The sequence below is a fragment of the Heptranchias perlo genome, unplaced genomic scaffold, assembly GCF_035084215.1.
Source record: "Heptranchias perlo isolate sHepPer1 unplaced genomic scaffold, sHepPer1.hap1 HAP1_SCAFFOLD_52, whole genome shotgun sequence".
In the NCBI taxonomy this organism is placed as follows: domain Eukaryota; kingdom Metazoa; phylum Chordata; class Chondrichthyes; order Hexanchiformes; family Hexanchidae; genus Heptranchias; species Heptranchias perlo.
This window is the reverse complement of record NW_027139537.1, coordinates 6,950,796-6,968,054: the sequence shown is the minus strand read 5'-3', so window position 1 is coordinate 6,968,054 and position 17,259 is coordinate 6,950,796. Positions and strand designations below refer to the sequence as shown.

The 17,259-nt window shown below is 48.9% G+C and overlaps 1 long non-coding RNA gene across 1 annotated transcript in view; it reads right to left on the bottom strand.

The window, feature by feature from the left end:
- Positions 1-246: 246 nt before the first annotated feature.
- LOC137314559 (uncharacterized) overlaps positions 247-17,259 on the bottom strand; it is a 43,738-nt gene continuing 26,725 nt past the window's right edge. Inside the window, exon 2 of the long non-coding RNA XR_010961225.1 lies at positions 247-1,802. This is a non-coding gene — a long non-coding RNA (uncharacterized lncRNA). The remainder of the gene's footprint in view (positions 1,803-17,259) is intronic.

Below are 17,259 nucleotides of genomic sequence, written 5' to 3'. Positions count from 1 at the left end.
AGAGCCCATGTACACTCTCCTCTATCATGGAATCTACCCACCTATTTAATCTCCTTCCACATCCCATGTACACTCTACAGTTCCGGTCTTCATATTATAAAAAATAAAGAGAGGCACTGGACAAGTTGCAAAAAAGATTGACGAGGATGATGCCACAACTGAGAGCTGATAATTATCAGGAAAGATTGAGCAAGCTAGAGCATTTTTTTCGAGAAAAGAGAAGACTGAGGGGAGACTTGATATAGGTTTTTAAGATTAGGAAAGCGTTTATTAGGGTGGAATTAGAAAAGATGTTCCCACTTGCAGGGAGACAAGAGCTAGGGGCCACAAATAAAATATAATCACTAATAAATCCAAAAGGAAATTCAGGAGAAACTTCTTTACTCAGAGAGTGGTTAGAATATGCAACTCGCTATCATGAGGAGTTTTTGAGGTGAATAGCATAGATGGATTTAATGGGAATTTAGATAAACACATGAAGGAGAAAGAAATAGAAGGATATGCTGATAAGGTTAGATGAAATAGGGCAGGGGGAGGCTTGTGAGTAGCTTAAACACCGGCATTGACCTGTTGGGCTGAATGGACTGTTTCTGTGCTGTACATTCTATGCAATACTCTATCAGGGACTCGACTCATCCCTTTAAATTCCTCCCACCATCCATGTACACTCTCCCCTATCATGGACTCTACCCACCGATTAACCTCCTCCCACATCCCATGTGCAGTCTCACCTATCATGGACTCTACCCACTGTAAAAGTAGGCTTGTGAACAGAAATCCAAAACCTCCAGCCTCCCCTCACCTAACTATATATATATATATATATATATATATATAAAAGAATGATTAGCCACTCCTATCCCCAAATACATAAGTAGTTAAATCGCACATGCAGCATTTAGGTAGCAGCAAAGCATGATGGGATACTGGACCATTATGGGAGCAGTTCGTAACCCACACTGTAAAAGCTGACAAAGGCAGGTTTGTTGGATTTATGACCACCACCTCGCTTATCTCCAGAACACATTAAGGAATGTTTAACAAGGCCGAGGCTGACATTGTTTATCCTAACCAGCTTACTTCGGATGATTAAGGGAGGAGCGGTGCATATCTCCAAGGTCACCCCAGCACAAAAGGGAGAGAGGGATGAGCGGATCAAGGGTTTGGGAAGACCCTCGTGTAGTTTCAATGTCTGGGACTTTTGTGTTTATTGATAAGGGTCCCTCTCAGGAATGTGAGATGTTTAATGTCATGGGATGACCCAAGGTAGCCCCTGACAAGTGAGTGGCAGACGATACCACCCTGTGAAACCCACTGTAGTTACGTAAACATGTACCCTCACCTTTCACAGCAGGAGGATGTTGCTTATTGAAAGGTATAAACATGCTTGTAGTGCTGATGTTCCTTTGAGAGTTTGGTGCGAGCTTCAGGAAGCTTACCACTTTCCCTTTGTGTGCAAAGCTTTCGAATAAACTTTAACTTGGTCAGCAGTTCCGTCTCCGTCTGGTTTTGCTCCAAAAATTCGAGTCTAACAGTTGGTGTCAGAAGTGGGATACTGCGCTGCAGGTAGGCTAACGGATCCTGTATTGGAGGGGACGTGGTAGTATCGTGAGACAGGTTAGCCCTGTGCTCGAGACAGGGGGTGCCCCTGCATAAAGCCCTCGAGGGTGAGGCCGGTACCTATGGTAGGGGCTCGGCTCATCATTGGAGACAGGATTGGCAATGGCACTTGCCACAGTATTAAAATTATCCATGCCGTAAAATTCCTCACGGAGACCACGGATTGATGGAATTGACTAGACCTGTAGGTACATAAGATAGAGTATAAGTGTTTGTTTACTTATAGTACAAGTTTATGCTGTTATTCCGATACAGTATAAGATTGGATTTTGAGAGTCACATGGTGATCTACATGGACAAGGGTGGTGGTTTATCTCAAACACCGAGCCTGAGCCTGAATTAAGAGGACGTAGTCCCACGTGACGGCCAGGATTAAGTCGGCGTCGGGAACTACAACCATCACAGGATTGTGATCCCATGACTAGTGAGTGTGTATAAATTAGAGTATAAGGTGATCCGTTTGTGCCGATTAAAGTATAAGATTAGAGTCAAATAAATTAAAGGAAAGATAGAGCATAAGGATATACATAATGATTGACATGAGTAACGAGGGGAAACCCCTTCCTCCGGATGTCCCGCCTATGCCCACCAGTGTTGCTGTTGTAAAACGAGTCGAAGAGGCTACTTTAAAATATCAAAGTGAAATGATCAGGAACGGATGGAAGGAGACGAGTCCAGCAGCTGATCAAATAAAGTGGTGGGCAGGGCAAAAGGCTTCTAAACAAGTTCATTATGGTACCGTTCTGCTCGCTAGTTGGGCAGATCAGACAGGACCTTTAATCGTGGACAAATGGGGGAGGCCGTCTCCTCTACAGGACCTTTTGAGACCTGTACAGGAGGCTAAAGCTCGAGTCAGCACTCTTTTGGATCTGGAAGTGCCAGCAATGGAGGAGTTAGAGGATTTAAAGGATTGGGGGGGATGAGGATTGTAAAGACAATGGAGGTTCAGCAGCAGCACAAAACACCGCAGCCCGAGTGCCCCCCCGCCGAACACAACCGTATCTGCCCTTCGGCACCGGTACAACCTGGAAATGGGGAGGTGAAAGCCATGGCCCCTGTCCGAGTAAACCCAGCTGGAGGGGCAGCAAATGGGGAAGGGAAGGACAGGGGCCCCGGGGGACCACTCAGGGGTCGCAGAGACCACCAAAAGGGGGCTTATCCGACAGGGAATTGAAGGGACTGCGGGCTCTCCTCCTCCCATATTCCCCTCATCACGGATAGGACACCCCGGTCTCCTCCGTTGGAGGACCGGGGGCCACCCACCCATGTATAAACGGACTGTTAGGAGGCCGGCAGTATTTTGCTCTTTTAGACACGAGAGCCTCGGTGTCAATAACCGACTCAGATTTTCCGACCGGAATCAAAAAACTACATATCAGCGGGGTTAGTGGGGAGAACGTCGTCCTTCGCCGGAGCATCCCAATCCCCCTACAGCTCTCTCCTGGAGGACGAACCTGGTGGGACACGCTCTGGGTAGGTCCCAAGAACGAGGAGCGGATTCTGGGAATGGACATCTTACAACAGTTAGAGGCGAACCGACATCTCAGTAACCACGTACTGCAAATAGGGGGGCCGGGAGGGGGAGGTTTCCCTTTTCAGCAGATTCTATCCAACGGTGTAGGGTACAGGTCCTCTGACCGATTGTGCGTGCTTGGGTCTGTCAGTGAATGTGTGAGTGAGAGAGAGGATGTCTCTGTCCATCAGTGAATGTGTGAGCGAGGATGTCTCTGTCCATCAGTGAATGTGTGAGCGAGGATGTCTCTGTCCATCAGTGAATGTGAGAGAGAGGATGTCTCTGTCCATCAGTGAATGTGTGAGCGAGGATGTCTCTGTCCATCAGTGAATGTGAGAGAGAGGATGTCTCTGTCCATCAGTGAATGTGTGAGTGAGAGAGAGGATGTCTCTGTCCATCAGTGAATGTGTGAGCGAGGATGTCTCTGTCCATCAGTGAATGTGAGAGAGAGGATGTCTCTGTCCATCAGTGAATGTGAGAGAGAGGATGTCTCTGTCCATCAGTGAATGTGAGAGAGAGGATGTCTCTGTCCATCAGTGAATGTGAGGGAGAGGATGCCTCTGTATATCAGTGAATGTGAGGGAGAGGATGCCTCTGTATATCAGTGAGTGTGTGAGAGAGAGAGGATGTCTCTGTCCATCAGTGAATGTGTGAGCGAGGATGTCTCTGTCCATCAGTGAATGTGTGAGAGAGACGATGACCCCGTATATCAGCGAGTGTGTGAGAGAGAGGATGCCGCTGTATATCAGTGAGTGTGTGTGTGTGTGAGAGAGGATGCCTCTGTACATCAGTGAATGTGTGAGAGAGGATGCCTCTGTATATCAGTGAGTGTGTGAGAGAAAGAGAGGATGTCCCTGTACATCAGTGAGTGTGTGTGTGAGAGGACGCCTCTGTATATCAGTGAGTGTGTGAGAGAGAGGATGCCTCTGTATATCAGTGAGTGAGTGTGTGAGAGAAGATGCCTCTGTATATCAGTGAGTGAGTGTGAGAGAGAGGATGCCCCTGTATATCAGTGAGTGTGTGTGTGTGAGAGAGGATGCCTCTGAATGTCAGTGAGTGTGAGAGAGAGAGGATGCCTCTGAATATCAGTGAGTGTGTGAGAGAGAGAGGATGCCTCTGAATATCAGTGAGTGTGAGAGAGAGAGGATGCCCCTATATATCAGTGTGTGTGAGCGAGGATGCCTCTGTATATCTGTGAGTGTGTGAGAGAGAGAATGCCTCTGTATATCAGTGAGTGCGTGAGAGAGAGAAGATGCCCCTGTATATCAGTGAGTGAGTGTGTGAGAGAGAGGATGCCTCTGTATATCAGTGAGTGTGTGAGAGAGGATGCCCCTGTATGTCAGTGAGTGAGAGAGAGAGAGAGTATGCCTCTGTATATCAGTGAGTGAGAGAGAGGATGCCCCTGTATATCAGTGAGTGAGAGAGAGGATGCCTCTGTATATCAGTGAATGTGAGGGAGAGGATGCCTCTGTATATCAGTGAGTGTGTGAGAGAGAGAGGATGTCTCTGTCCATCAGTGAATGTGTGAGCGAGGATGTCTCTGTCCATCAGTGAATGTGTGAGAGAGACGATGACCCCGTATATCAGCGAGTGTGTGAGAGAGAGGATGCCGCTGTATATCAGTGAGTGTGTGTGTGTGTGAGAGAGGATGCCTCTGTACATCAGTGAATGTGTGAGAGAGGATGCCTCTGTATATCAGTGAGTGTGTGAGAGAAAGAGAGGATGTCCCTGTACATCAGTGAGTGTGTGTGTGAGAGGACGCCTCTGTATATCAGTGAGTGTGTGAGAGAGAGGATGCCTCTGTATATCAGTGAGTGAGTGTGTGAGAGAAGATGCCTCTGTATATCAGTGAGTGAGTGTGAGAGAGAGGATGCCCCTGTATATCAGTGAGTGTGTGTGTGTGAGAGAGGATGCCTCTGAATGTCAGTGAGTGTGAGAGAGAGAGGATGCCTCTGAATATCAGTGAGTGTGTGAGAGAGAGAGGATGCCTCTGAATATCAGTGAGTGTGAGAGAGAGAGGATGCCCCTATATATCAGTGTGTGTGAGCGAGGATGCCTCTGTATATCTGTGAGTGTGTGAGAGAGAGAATGCCTCTGTATATCAGTGAGTGCGTGAGAGAGAGAAGATGCCCCTGTATATCAGTGAGTGAGTGTGTGAGAGAGAGGATGCCTCTGTATATCAGTGAGTGTGTGAGAGAGGATGCCCCTGTATGTCAGTGAGTGAGAGAGAGAGAGAGTATGCCTCTGTATATCAGTGAGTGAGAGAGAGGATGCCCCTGTATATCAGTGAGTGAGAGAGAGGATGCCTCTGTATATCAGTGAGTGTGTGAGAGAGAGAGAGGATGCCTCTGTATATCAGTGTGTGTGTGTGTGTGTGTGTGTGTGTGTGTGTGAGAGAGAGAGGATGCCTCTGTATATCAGTGTGTGTGTGTGTGTGTGTGTGTGTGTGTGTGAGAGAGAGACAGAGGATGCCTCTGTATATCAGTGAGTGTGTGTGTGTGTGAGAGAGGATGCCTCTGTATATCAATGTGTGTGTGTGTGTGTGTGTGTGTGTGTGAGAGAGAGAGAGGATGCCTCTGTATATCAGTGAGTGTGTGTGTGTGTGTGTGTGTGAGAGAGGATGCCTCTGTATTTCAGTGAGTGTGTGTGTGAGAGAGGATGCCTCTGCATATCAGTGTGTGTGTGTGTGTGTGTGAGAGAGAGAGAGAGGATGCCTCTGTATGTCAGTGAGTGTGTGAGAGAGAGAGAGTACGCCTCTGTACATCAGTGAGTGTGTGAGAGAGAGAGAGGATATCCCGGTATATCAGTGAGTGAGTGTGTGAGAGAGAGGATGCCTCTGTATATCAGTGAGTGTGTGTGAGGGAGAGGATGCCCCTGCATATCAGTGAGTGAGTGTGAGAGAGAGGATGCCCCTGTGCATCAGTGAGTGTGTGAGAGAGAGTGCCTCTGTATATCAGTGTGTGTGTGAGAGAGGATGCCTCTGTATATCAGTGAGTGTGTGTGAGAGAGAGAGGATGCCTCTGTCTATCAGTGAGTGTGTGAGAGAGAGGATGCCTCTGTGTATCAGTGAACGTGTGAGAGAGATGATGCCCCTGTATATCAGTGAGTGTGTGTGAGAGAGAGGATGCCTCTGTGTATCAGTGAGTGTGTGAGAGAGTGGATGCCTCTGTGTATCAGTGAACGTGTGAGAGAGAGGATGCCCCTGTATATCAGTGAGTGTGTGTGTGTGAGAGAGGATGCCTCTGAATGTCAGTGAGTGTGAGAGAGAGAGGATGCCTCTGAATATCAGTGAGTGTGTGAGAGAGAGAGGATGCCTCTGAATATCAGTGAGTGTGAGAGAGAGAGGATGCCCCTATATATCAGTGTGTGTGAGCGAGGATGCCTCTGTATATCTGTGAGTGTGTGAGGGAGAGAATGCCTCTGTATATCAGTGAGTGCGTGAGAGAGAGAAGATGCCCCTGTATATCAGTGAGTGAGTGTGTGAGAGAGAGGATGCCTCTGTATATCAGTGAGTGTGTGAGAGAGGATGCCCCTGTATGTCAGTGAGTGAGAGAGAGAGAGAGTATGCCTCTGTATATCAGTGAGTGAGAGAGAGGATGCCCCTGTATATCAGTGAGTGAGAGAGAGGATGCCTCTGTATATCAGTGAGTGTGTGAGAGAGAGAGAGGATGCCTCTGTATATCAGTGTGTGTGTGTGTGTGTGTGTGTGTGAGAGAGAGAGGATGCCTCTGTATATCAGTGTGTGTGTGTGTGTGTGTGTGTGAGAGAGAGACAGAGGATGCCTCTGTATATCAGTGAGTGTGTGTGTGTGTGAGAGAGGATGCCTCTGTATATCAATGTGTGTGTGTGTGTGTGTGTGTGTGTGTGAGAGAGAGAGAGGATGCCTCTGTATATCAGTGAGTGTGTGTGTGTGTGTGTGTGAGAGAGAGGATGCCTCTGTATTTCAGTGAGTGTGTGTGTGAGAGAGGATGCCTCTGCATATCAGTGTGTGTGTGTGTGTGTGTGAGAGAGAGAGAGAGGATGCCTCTGCATGTCAGTGAGTGTGTGAGAGAGAGAGAGTGCGCCTCTGTACATCAGTGAGTGTGTGAGAGAGAGAGAGGATATCCCGGTATATCAGTGAGTGAGTGTGTGAGAGAGAGGATGCCTCTGTATATCAGTGAGTGTGTGTGAGGGAGAGGATGCCCCTGCATATCAGTGAGTGAGTGTGAGAGAGAGGATGCCCCTGTGCATCAGTGAGTGTGTGAGAGAGAGTGCCTCTGTATATCAGTGTGTGTGTGAGAGAGGATGCCTCTGTATATCAGTGAGTGTGTGTGAGAGAGAGAGGATGCCTCTGTCTATCAGTGAGTGTGTGAGAGAGAGGATGCCTCTGTGTATCAGTGAACGTGTGAGAGAGATGATGCCCCTGTATATCAGTGAGTGTGTGTGAGAGAGCGGATGCCTCTGTGTATCAGTGAGTGTGTGAGAGAGTGGATGCCTCTGTGTATCAGTGAACGTGTGAGAGAGAGGATGCCCCTGTGTATCAGTGAGTGTGTGTGTGTGTGTGTTGTATGTGTGTGTGTGAGAGAGAATGCCTCTGTATTTCAGTGAGTGTGTGAGAGAGGATGCCCCTGGATATCAGTGAGTGTGTGTGTGTCAGAGAGAGGATGCCCCTGCACATCAGTGAGTGAGTGTGAGAGAGAGGACGCCCCTGTGTATCAGTGAGTGTGTGTGAGCGAGAGGATGCCCCTGTATATCAGTGAGTGAGTGTGAGAGAGAGGATGCCCCTGTATATCAGTGAGTGAGTGTGAGAGAGAGGATGCCTCTGTATATCAGTGAGTGTGTGAAAGAGAGGATGCCCCTGGATATCAGTGTGTGTTTGAGAGAGAGGAAGCCTCTGCATATCAGTGAGTGTGTGAAAGAGAGGATGCCCCTGTGTATCAGTGAGTGTGTGTGAGCGAGAGGATGCCTCTGTATATCAGTGAGTGTGTGAGAGAGAGAGGATGCCCCTGTGTATCAGTGAGTGTGTGTGAGAGAGAGGATGTCCCTGTATATCAGTGAGTGAGTGTGAGAGAGAGGATGCCCCTGTATATCAGTGAGTGAGTGTGAGAGAGAGGATGCCCCTGTATATCAGTGAGTGTGAGAGAGAGAGGATGCCCCTGCATATCAGTGAGTGAGTGTGAGAGAGTGGATGCCCCTGTATATCAGTGAGTGTGTGAGAGAGAGGATGCCCCTGTATATCAGTGAGTGTGTGTGTGAGAGAGGATGCCTCTGAATATGAGTGAGTGTGAGAGAGAGAGGATGCCTCTGTACATCAGTGTGTGTGAGCGAGAGGATGCCTCTGTATATCAGTGAGTGTGTGAGAGAGAGAGGATGCCTCTGTATATCAGTGAGTGTGAGAGAGAGAGGATGCCTCTGAATATCAGTGAGTGTGTGTGAGAGAGCGGATGCCTCTGAAGATCAGTGAGTGAGTGTGTGAGAGAGAGGATGCCTCTGAAGATCAGTGAGTGTGTGTGTGAGAGAGGATGCCCCTGTATATCAGTGAGTGAGTGTGTGAGAGAGAGGATGGCTCTGAAGATCAGTGAGTGTGTGTGAGAGAGAGGATGCCCCTGTACATCAGTGAGTGTGTGAGAGAGAGGATGCCTCTGTGTATCAGTGAGTGTGTGAGAGAGGATGCCTCCATATCAGTGTGAGAGAGAGGATGCCTCTGTATATCAGTGAGTGTGAGAGAGGGAGGATGCCTCTGTATATCAGTGAGTGTGTGAGAGAGAGAGGATGCCTCTGCATATCAGTGAGTGTGTGTGAGAGAGAGGATGCCCCTGTATATCAGTGAGTGTGTGAGAGAGGATGCCCCTGTATATCAGTGAGTGAGTGTGTGAGAGAGGATGCCCCTGTATGTATCAGTGAGTGAGTGAGAGAGAGGATGCCTCTGTACATCAGTGAGCGAGAGGGAGAGAGAGAGGATGCCTCTGTATATCAGTGTGTGTGTGTGTGTGTGTGTGTGTGAGAGAGAGAGGATGCCTCTGTATATCAGTGAGTGTGTGTGTGTGTGTGAGAGAGGATGCCTCTGTATTTCAGTGAGTGTGTGAGAGAGAGAGGATGCCTCTGTATATCAGTGTGTGTGTGTGTGTGAGAGAGAGAGAGAGGATGCCTCTGTATATCAGTGAGTGTGTGTGTGTGTGTGTGTGTGTGTGTGAGAGAGGATGCCTCTTTATTTCAGTGAGTGTGTGTGTGAGAGAGGATGCCTCTGCATATCAGTGTGTGTGTGTGTGTGTGTGTGTGTGTGTGTGTGAGAGAGAGAGAGAGGATGCCTCTGTGTGTCAGTGAGTGTGTGAGAGAGAGAGAGTACGCCTCTGTACATCAGTGAGTGTGTGAGAGAGAGAGAGGATATCCCGGTATATCAGTGAGTGAGTGTGTGAGAGAGAGGATGCCTCTGTATATCAGTGAGTGTGTGTGAGGGAGAGGATGCCTCTGTATATCAGTGAGTGTGTGTGAGAGAGAGGACGCCCCTGCATATCAGTGAGTGAGTGTGAGAGAGAGGATGCCCCTGTGCATCAGTGAGTGTGTGAGAGAGAGTGCCTCTGTATATCAGTGTGTGTGTGAGAGAGGATGCCTCTGTATATCAGTGATTGTGTGTGAGAGAGAGAGGATGCCTCTGTCTATCAGTGAGTGTGTGAGAGAGAGGATGCCTCTGTGTATCAGTGAACGTGTGAGAGAGATGATGCCCCTGTATATCAGTGAGTGTGTGTGAGAGAGAGGATGCCTCTGTGTATCAGTGAACGTGTGAGAGAGAGGATGCCCCTGTGTATCAGTGAGTGTGTGAGAGAGAGAGGATGCCTCTGTGTATCAGTGAGTGTGTGTGTGTGTTGTATGTGTGTGTGTGAGAGAGAATGCCTCTGTATTTCAGTGAGTGTGTGAGAGAGGATGCCCCTGGATATCAGTGAGTGTGTGTGTGTGTCAGAGAGAGGATGCCTCTGCACATCAGTGAGTGTGTGTGAGCGAGAGGATGCCCCTGTATATCAGTGAGTGTGTGTGAGAGAGAGGATGCCCCTGTATATCAGTGAGTGAGTGTGAGAGAGAGGATGCCCCTGTATATCAGTGAGTGAGTGTGAGAGAGAGGATGCCTCTGTATATCAGTGAGTGTGTGAAAGAGAGGATGCCCCTGGATATCAGTGTGTGTTTGAGAGAGAGGAAGCCTCTGCATGTCAGTGAGTGTGTGAAAGAGAGGATGCCCCTGTGTATCAGTGAGTGTGTGTGAGCGAGAGGATGCCTCTGTATATCAGTGAGTGTGTGAGAGAGAGAGGATGCCCCTGTGTATCAGTGAGTGTGTGTGAGCGAGAGGATGCCTCTGTATCGCAGTGTGTGTGTGTGTGAGAGAGAGGATGCCCCTGTATATCAGTGAGTGTGTGTGAGAGAGAGGATGCCCCTGTATATCAGTGAGTGAGTGTGAGAGAGAGGATGCCCCTGTATATCAGTGAGTGAGTGTGAGAGAGACGATGCCCCTGTATATCAGTGAGTGTGAGAGAGAGAGGATGCCCCTGCATATCAGTGAGTGTGTGAGAGAGAGAGGATGCCTCTGTATATCAGTGAGTGTGTGAAAGAGAGGATGCACCTGTGTATCAGTGAGTGTGTGTGAGCGAGAGGATGCCCCTGTATATCATTGAGTGTGTGAGAGAGAGGATGCCCCTGTATATCAGTGAGTGTGTGTGTGAGAGAGGATGCCTCTGAATATCAGTGAGTGTGAGAGAGAGAGGATGCCTCTGTACATCAGTGTGTGTGAGCGAGAGGATGCCTCTGTATATCAGTGAGTGTGTGAGAGAGAGAGGATGCCTCTGTATATCAGTGAGTGTGAGAGACAGAGGATGCCTCTGAATATCAGTGAGTGTGTGTGAGAGAGCGGATGCCTCTGAAGATCAGTGAGTGAGTGTGTGAGAGAGAGGATGCCTCTGAAGATCAGTGAGTGTGTGTGTGAGAGAGGATGCCTCTGTATATCAGTGAGTGAGTGTGTGAGAGAGAGGATGGCTCTGAAGATCAGTGAGTGTGTGTGAGAGAGAGGATGCCCCTGTACATCAGTGAGTGTGTGAGAGAGAGGATGCCTCTGTGTATCAGTGAGTGTGTGAGAGAGGATGCCTCCATATCAGTGTGAGAGAGAGGATGCCTCTGTATATCAGTGAGTGTGTGAGAGAGAGGATGCCCCTGTACATCAGTGAGTGTGTGAGAGAGAGGATGCCTCTGTGTATCAGTGAGTGTGTGAGAGAGGATGCCTCCATATCAGTGTGAGAGAGAGGATGCCTCTGTATATCAGTGAGTGTGAGAGAGGGAGGATGCCTCTGTATATCAGTGAGTGTGTGTGAGAGAGAGGATGCCCCTGTATATCAGTGAGTGTGTGAGAGAGGATGCCCCTGTGTATCAGTGAGTGAGTGTGTGAGAGAGGATGCCCCTGTATGTATCAGTGAGTGAGTGAGAGAGAGGATGCCTCTGTACATCAGTGAGCGAGAGAGAGAGAGAGAGAGGATGCCTCTGTATATCAGTGAGTGAGAAAGAGAGAGAGGATGCCTCTGTATATCAGTGAGTGTGTGTGTGTGTGTGTGAGAGAGGATGCCTCTGTATTTCAGTGAGTGTGTGAGAGAGAAAGAGTCCGCATCTGCACATCAGTGAGTGTGTGAGAGAGAGAGAGAGGATGTCCCGGTATATCAGTGAGTGAGTGTGTGAGAGAGAGGATGCCTCTGTATATCAGTGAGTGTGTGTGAGAGAGAAGATGCCCCTGCATATCAGTGAGTGAGTGTGAGAGAGAGGATGCCCCTGTGCATCAGTGAGTGTGTGTGAGAGAGAGGATGCCCCTGCATATCAGTGAGTGTGTGAGAGAGAGTGAGTGCCTCTGTATATCAGTGTGTGTGTGAGAGAGGATGCCTCTGCATATCAGTGAGTGTGTGAGAGAGAGAGGATGCCTCTGTATATCAGTGAGTGTGTGAGAGAGAGGATGCCTCTGTATATCAGTGAGTGTGAGAGAGGATGCCCCTTTATTTCAGTGAGTGTGTGAGAGAGAGGATGCCTCTGTATATCAGTGAGTGTGTGAGAGAGGATGCCTCTGTATATCAGTGAGTGTGTGAGAGAGGATGCCTCTGTATATCAGTGAGTGAGAGAGAGAGGATGCCCCTGCATTTCAGTGAGTGTGTGAGAGAGAGGATGCCCCTGTATTTCAGTGAGTGTGTGAGAGAGAGAGGATGCCTCTGTATTTCAGTGAGTGTGTGAGAGAGAGGATGCCTCTGTGTATCAGTGAGTGTGTGAGAGAGAGGATGCCTCTGTATATCAGTGAGTGTGTGAGAGAGAGGATGCCTCTTTGTAGCAGTGAGTGTCAGAGAGAGGATGCCTCTGTATATCAGTGAGTGTGTGAGAGAGGATGCCTCTGTATATCAGTGAGTGAGAGAGAGAGGATGCCCCTATATTTCAGAGAGTGTGTGAGAGAGGATGCCTCTGTACATCAGTGAGTGAGAGAGAGAGGATGCCCCTGTATTTCAGTGAGTGTGTGAGAGAGGATGCCTCTGTACATCAGTGAGTGAGAGAGAGAGGATGCCCCTGTATATCAGTGAGTGTGTGAGAGAGGATGCCTCTGTCTTTCAGTGAGTGTGTGAGAGAGAGGATGCCTCTGTATTTCAGTGAGTGTGTGAGAGAGAGGATGCCCCTGTATTTCAGTGAGTGTGTGTGAGAGAGGATGCCTCTGTATTTCAGTGAGTGTGTGTGAGAGAGGATGCCCCTGTATATGAGTCAGTGATTCTGAGTGTGTGAGAGAGAGGATGCCTCTGTATTTCAGTGAGTGTGTGAGAGAGAGGATGCCTCTGTATTTCAGTGAGTGTGTGTGAGAGAGGATGCCTCTGTATTTCAGTAAGTGTGTGTGAGAGAGAGGATGCCTCTGTGTATCAGTGAGTGTGTGAGAGAGAGAGGATGCCTCTGTATTTCAGTGAGTGTGTGTGAGAGAGGATGCCTCTGTGTATCAGTGAGTGTGTGTGAGAGAGAAAGGATGCCTCTGTGTATCAGTGAGTGTGTGAGAGAGAGGATGCCTCTGTATATCAGTGAGTGTGTGAGAGAGAGAGGATGCCTCTGCATATCAGTGAGTGTGTGTGAGAGAGAGGATGCCCCTGTATATCAGTGAGTGTGTGAGAGAGAGGATGCCCCTGTATATCAGTGAGTGTGTGTGTGAGAGAGGATGCCTCTGAATATCAGTGAGTGTGAGAGAGAGAGGATGCCTCTGTACATCAGTGTGTGTGAGCGAGAGGATGCCTCTGTATATCAGTGAGTGTGTGAGAGAGAGAGGATGCCTCTGTATATCAGTGAGTGTGAGAGAGAGAGGATGCCTCTGAATATCAGTGAGTGTGTGTGAGAGAGCGGATGCCTCTGAAGATCAGTGAGTGAGTGTGTGAGAGAGAGGATGCCTCTGAAGATCAGTGAGTGTGTGTGTGAGAGAGGATGCCCCTGTATATCAGTGAGTGTGTGTGAGAGAGCGGATGCCTCTGAAGATCAGTGAGTGAGTGTGTGAGAGAGAGGATGCCTCTGAAGATCAGTGAGTGTGTGTGTGAGAGAGGATGCCCCTGTATATCAGTGAGTGAGTGTGTGAGAGAGAGGATGGCTCTGAAGATCAGTGAGTGTGTGTGAGAGAGAGGATGCCCCTGTATATCAGTGAGTGAGTGTGAGAGAGAGGATGCCCCTGTATATCAGTGAGTGAGTGTGAGAGAGAGGATGCCTCTGTGTATCAGTGAGTGTGTGAGAGAGAGAGGATGCCTCTGTATTTCAGTGAGTGTGTGTGAGAGAGGATGCCTATGTGTATCAGTGAGTGTGTGTGAGAGAGGATGCCTCTGTATTTCAGTGAGTGTGTGTGAGAGAGGATGCCTCTGTATTTCAGTGAGTGTGTGTGAGAGAGAGGATGCCTCTGCGTATCAGTGAGTGTGTGAGAGAGAGAGGATGCCTCTGTATATCAGTGAGTGTGTGAGAGAGAGAGGATGCCCCTGTGTATCAGTGAGTGTGTGTGAGAGAGAGGATGCCCCTGTATATCAGTGAGTGAGTGTGAGAGAGAGGATGCCCCTGTATATCAGTGAGTGAGTGTGAGAGAGAGGATGCCCCTGTATATCAGTGAGTGTGAGAGAGAGAGGATGCCCCTGCATATCAGTGAGTGAGTGTGAGAGAGTGGATGCCCCTGTATATCAGTGAGTGTGTGAGAGAGAGGATGCCCCTGTATATCAGTGAGTGTGTGTGTGAGAGAGGATGCCTCTGAATATCAGTGAGTGTGAGAGAGAGAGGATGCCTCTGTACATCAGTGTGTGTGAGCGAGAGGATGCCTCTGTATATCAGTGAGTGTGTGAGAGAGAGAGGATGCCTCTGTATATCAGTGAGTGTGAGAGAGAGAGGATGCCTCTGAATATCAGTGAGTGTGTGTGAGAGAGCGGATGCCTCTGAAGATCAGTGAGTGAGTGTGTGAGAGAGAGGATGCCTCTGAAGATCAGTGAGTGTGTGTGTGAGAGAGGATGCCCCTGTATATCAGTGAGTGAGTGTGTGAGAGAGAGGATGGCTCTGAAGATCAGTGAGTGTGTGTGAGAGAGAGGATGCCCCTGTACATCAGTGAGTGTGTGAGAGAGAGGATGCCTCTGTGTATCAGTGAGTGTGTGAGAGAGGATGCCTCCATATCAGTGTGAGAGAGAGGATGCCTCTGTATATCAGTGAGTGTGAGAGAGGGAGGATGCCTCTGTATATCAGTGAGTGTGTGAGAGAGAGAGGATGCCTCTGCATATCAGTGAGTGTGTGTGAGAGAGAGGATGCCCCTGTATATCAGTGAGTGTGTGAGAGAGGATGCCCCTGTATATCAGTGAGTGAGTGTGTGAGAGAGGATGCCCCTGTATGTATCAGTGAGTGAGTGAGAGAGAGGATGCCTCTGTACATCAGTGAGCGAGAGAGAGAGAGAGAGGATGCCTCTGTATATCAGTGTGTGTGTGTGTGTGTGTGTGTGTGTGAGAGAGAGAGGATGCCTCTGTATATCAGTGAGTGTGTGTGTGTGTGTGAGAGAGGATGCCTCTGTATTTCAGTGAGTGTGTGAGAGAGAGAGGATGCCTCTGTATATCAGTGTGTGTGTGTGTGTGAGAGAGAGAGAGAGGATGCCTCTGTATATCAGTGAGTGTGTGTGTGTGTGTGTGTGTGTGTGTGAGAGAGGATGCCTCTGTATTTCAGTGAGTGTGTGTGTGAGAGAGGATGCCTCTGCATATCAGTGTGTGTGTGTGTGTGTGTGTGAGAGAGAGAGAGAGGATGCCTCTGTGTGTCAGTGAGTGTGTGAGAGAGAGAGAGTACGCCTCTGTACATCAGTGAGTGTGTGAGAGAGAGAGAGGATATCCCGGTATATCAGTGAGTGAGTGTGTGAGAGAGAGGATGCCTCTGTATATCAGTGAGTGTGTGTGAGGGAGAGGATGCCCCTGCATATCAGTGAGTGAGTGTGAGAGAGAGGATGCCCCTGTGCATCAGTGAGTGTGTGAGAGAGAGTGCCTCTGTATATCAGTGTGTGTGTGAGAGAGAGAGGATGCCTCTGTCTATCAGTGAGTGTGTGAGAGAGAGGATGCCTCTGTGTATCAGTGAACGTGTGAGAGAGATGATGCCCCTGTATATCAGTGAGTGTGTGTGAGAGAGAGGATGCCTCTGTGTATCAGTGAACGTGTGAGAGAGAGGATGCCCCTGTGTATCAGTGAGTGTGTGAGAGAGAGAGGATGCCTCTGTGTATCAGTGAGTGTGTGTGTGTGTTGTATGTGTGTGTGTGAGAGAGAATGCCTCTGTATTTCAGTGAGTGTGTGAGAGAGGATGCCCCTGGATATCAGTGAGTGTGTGTGTGTGTCAGAGAGAGGATGCCCCTGCACATCAGTGAGTGTGTGTGAGCGAGAGGATGCCCCTGTATATCAGTGAGTGTGTGTGAGAGAGAGGATGCCCCTGTATATCAGTGAGTGAGTGTGAGAGAGAGGATGCCCCTGTATATCAGTGAGTGAGTGTGAGAGAGAGGATGCCTCTGTATATCAGTGAGTGTGTGAAAGAGAGGATGCCCCTGGATATCAGTGTGTGTTTGAGAGAGAGGAAGCCTCTGCATGTCAGTGAGTGTGTGAAAGAGAGGATGCCCCTGTGTATCAGTGAGTGTGTGTGAGCGAGAGGATGCCTCTGTATATCAGTGAGTGTGTGAGAGAGAGAGGATGCCCCTGTGTATCAGTGAGTGTGTGTGAGCGAGAGGATGCCCCTGTATATCAGTGAGTGTGTGTGAGAGAGAGGATGCCCCTGTATATCAGTGAGTGAGTGTGAGAGAGAGGATGCCCCTGTATATCAGTGAGTGAGTGTGAGAGAGACGATGCCCCTGTATATCAGTGAGTGTGAGAGAGAGAGGATGCCCCTGCATATCAGTGAGTGAGTGTGAGAGAGTGGATGCCCCTGTATATCAGTGAGTGTGTGAGAGAGAGATGATGCCTCTGTATATCAGTGAGTGTGTGAAAGAGAGGATGCACCTGTGTATCAGTGAGTGTGTGTGAGAGAGAGGATGCCCCTGTATATCAGTGAGTGTGTGTGTGAGAGAGGATGCCTCTGAATATCAGTGAGTGTGAGAGAGAGAGGATGCCTCTGTACATCAGTGTGTGTGAGCGAGAGGATGCCTCTGTATATCAGTGAGTGTGTGAGAGAGAGAGGATGCCTCTGTATATCAGTGAGTGTGAGAGACAGAGGATGCCTCTGAATATCAGTGAGTGTGTGTGAGAGAGCGGATGCCTCTGAAGATCAGTGAGTGAGTGTGTGAGAGAGAGGATGGCTCTGAAGATCAGTGAGTGTGTGTGAGAGAGAGGATGCCCCTGTACATCAGTGAGTGTGTGAGAGAGAGGATGCCTCTGTGTATCAGTGAGTGTGTGAGAGAGGATGCCTCCATATCAGTGTGAGAGAGAGGATGCCTCTGTATATCAGTGAGTGTGTGAGAGAGAGGATGCCCCTGTACATCAGTGAGTGTGTGAGAGAGAGGATGCCTCTGTGTATCAGTGAGTGTGTGAGAGAGGATGCCTCCATATCAGTGTGAGAGAGAGGATGCCTCTGTATATCAGTGAGTGTGAGAGAGGGAGGATGCCTCTGTATATCAGTGAGTGTGTGTGAGAGAG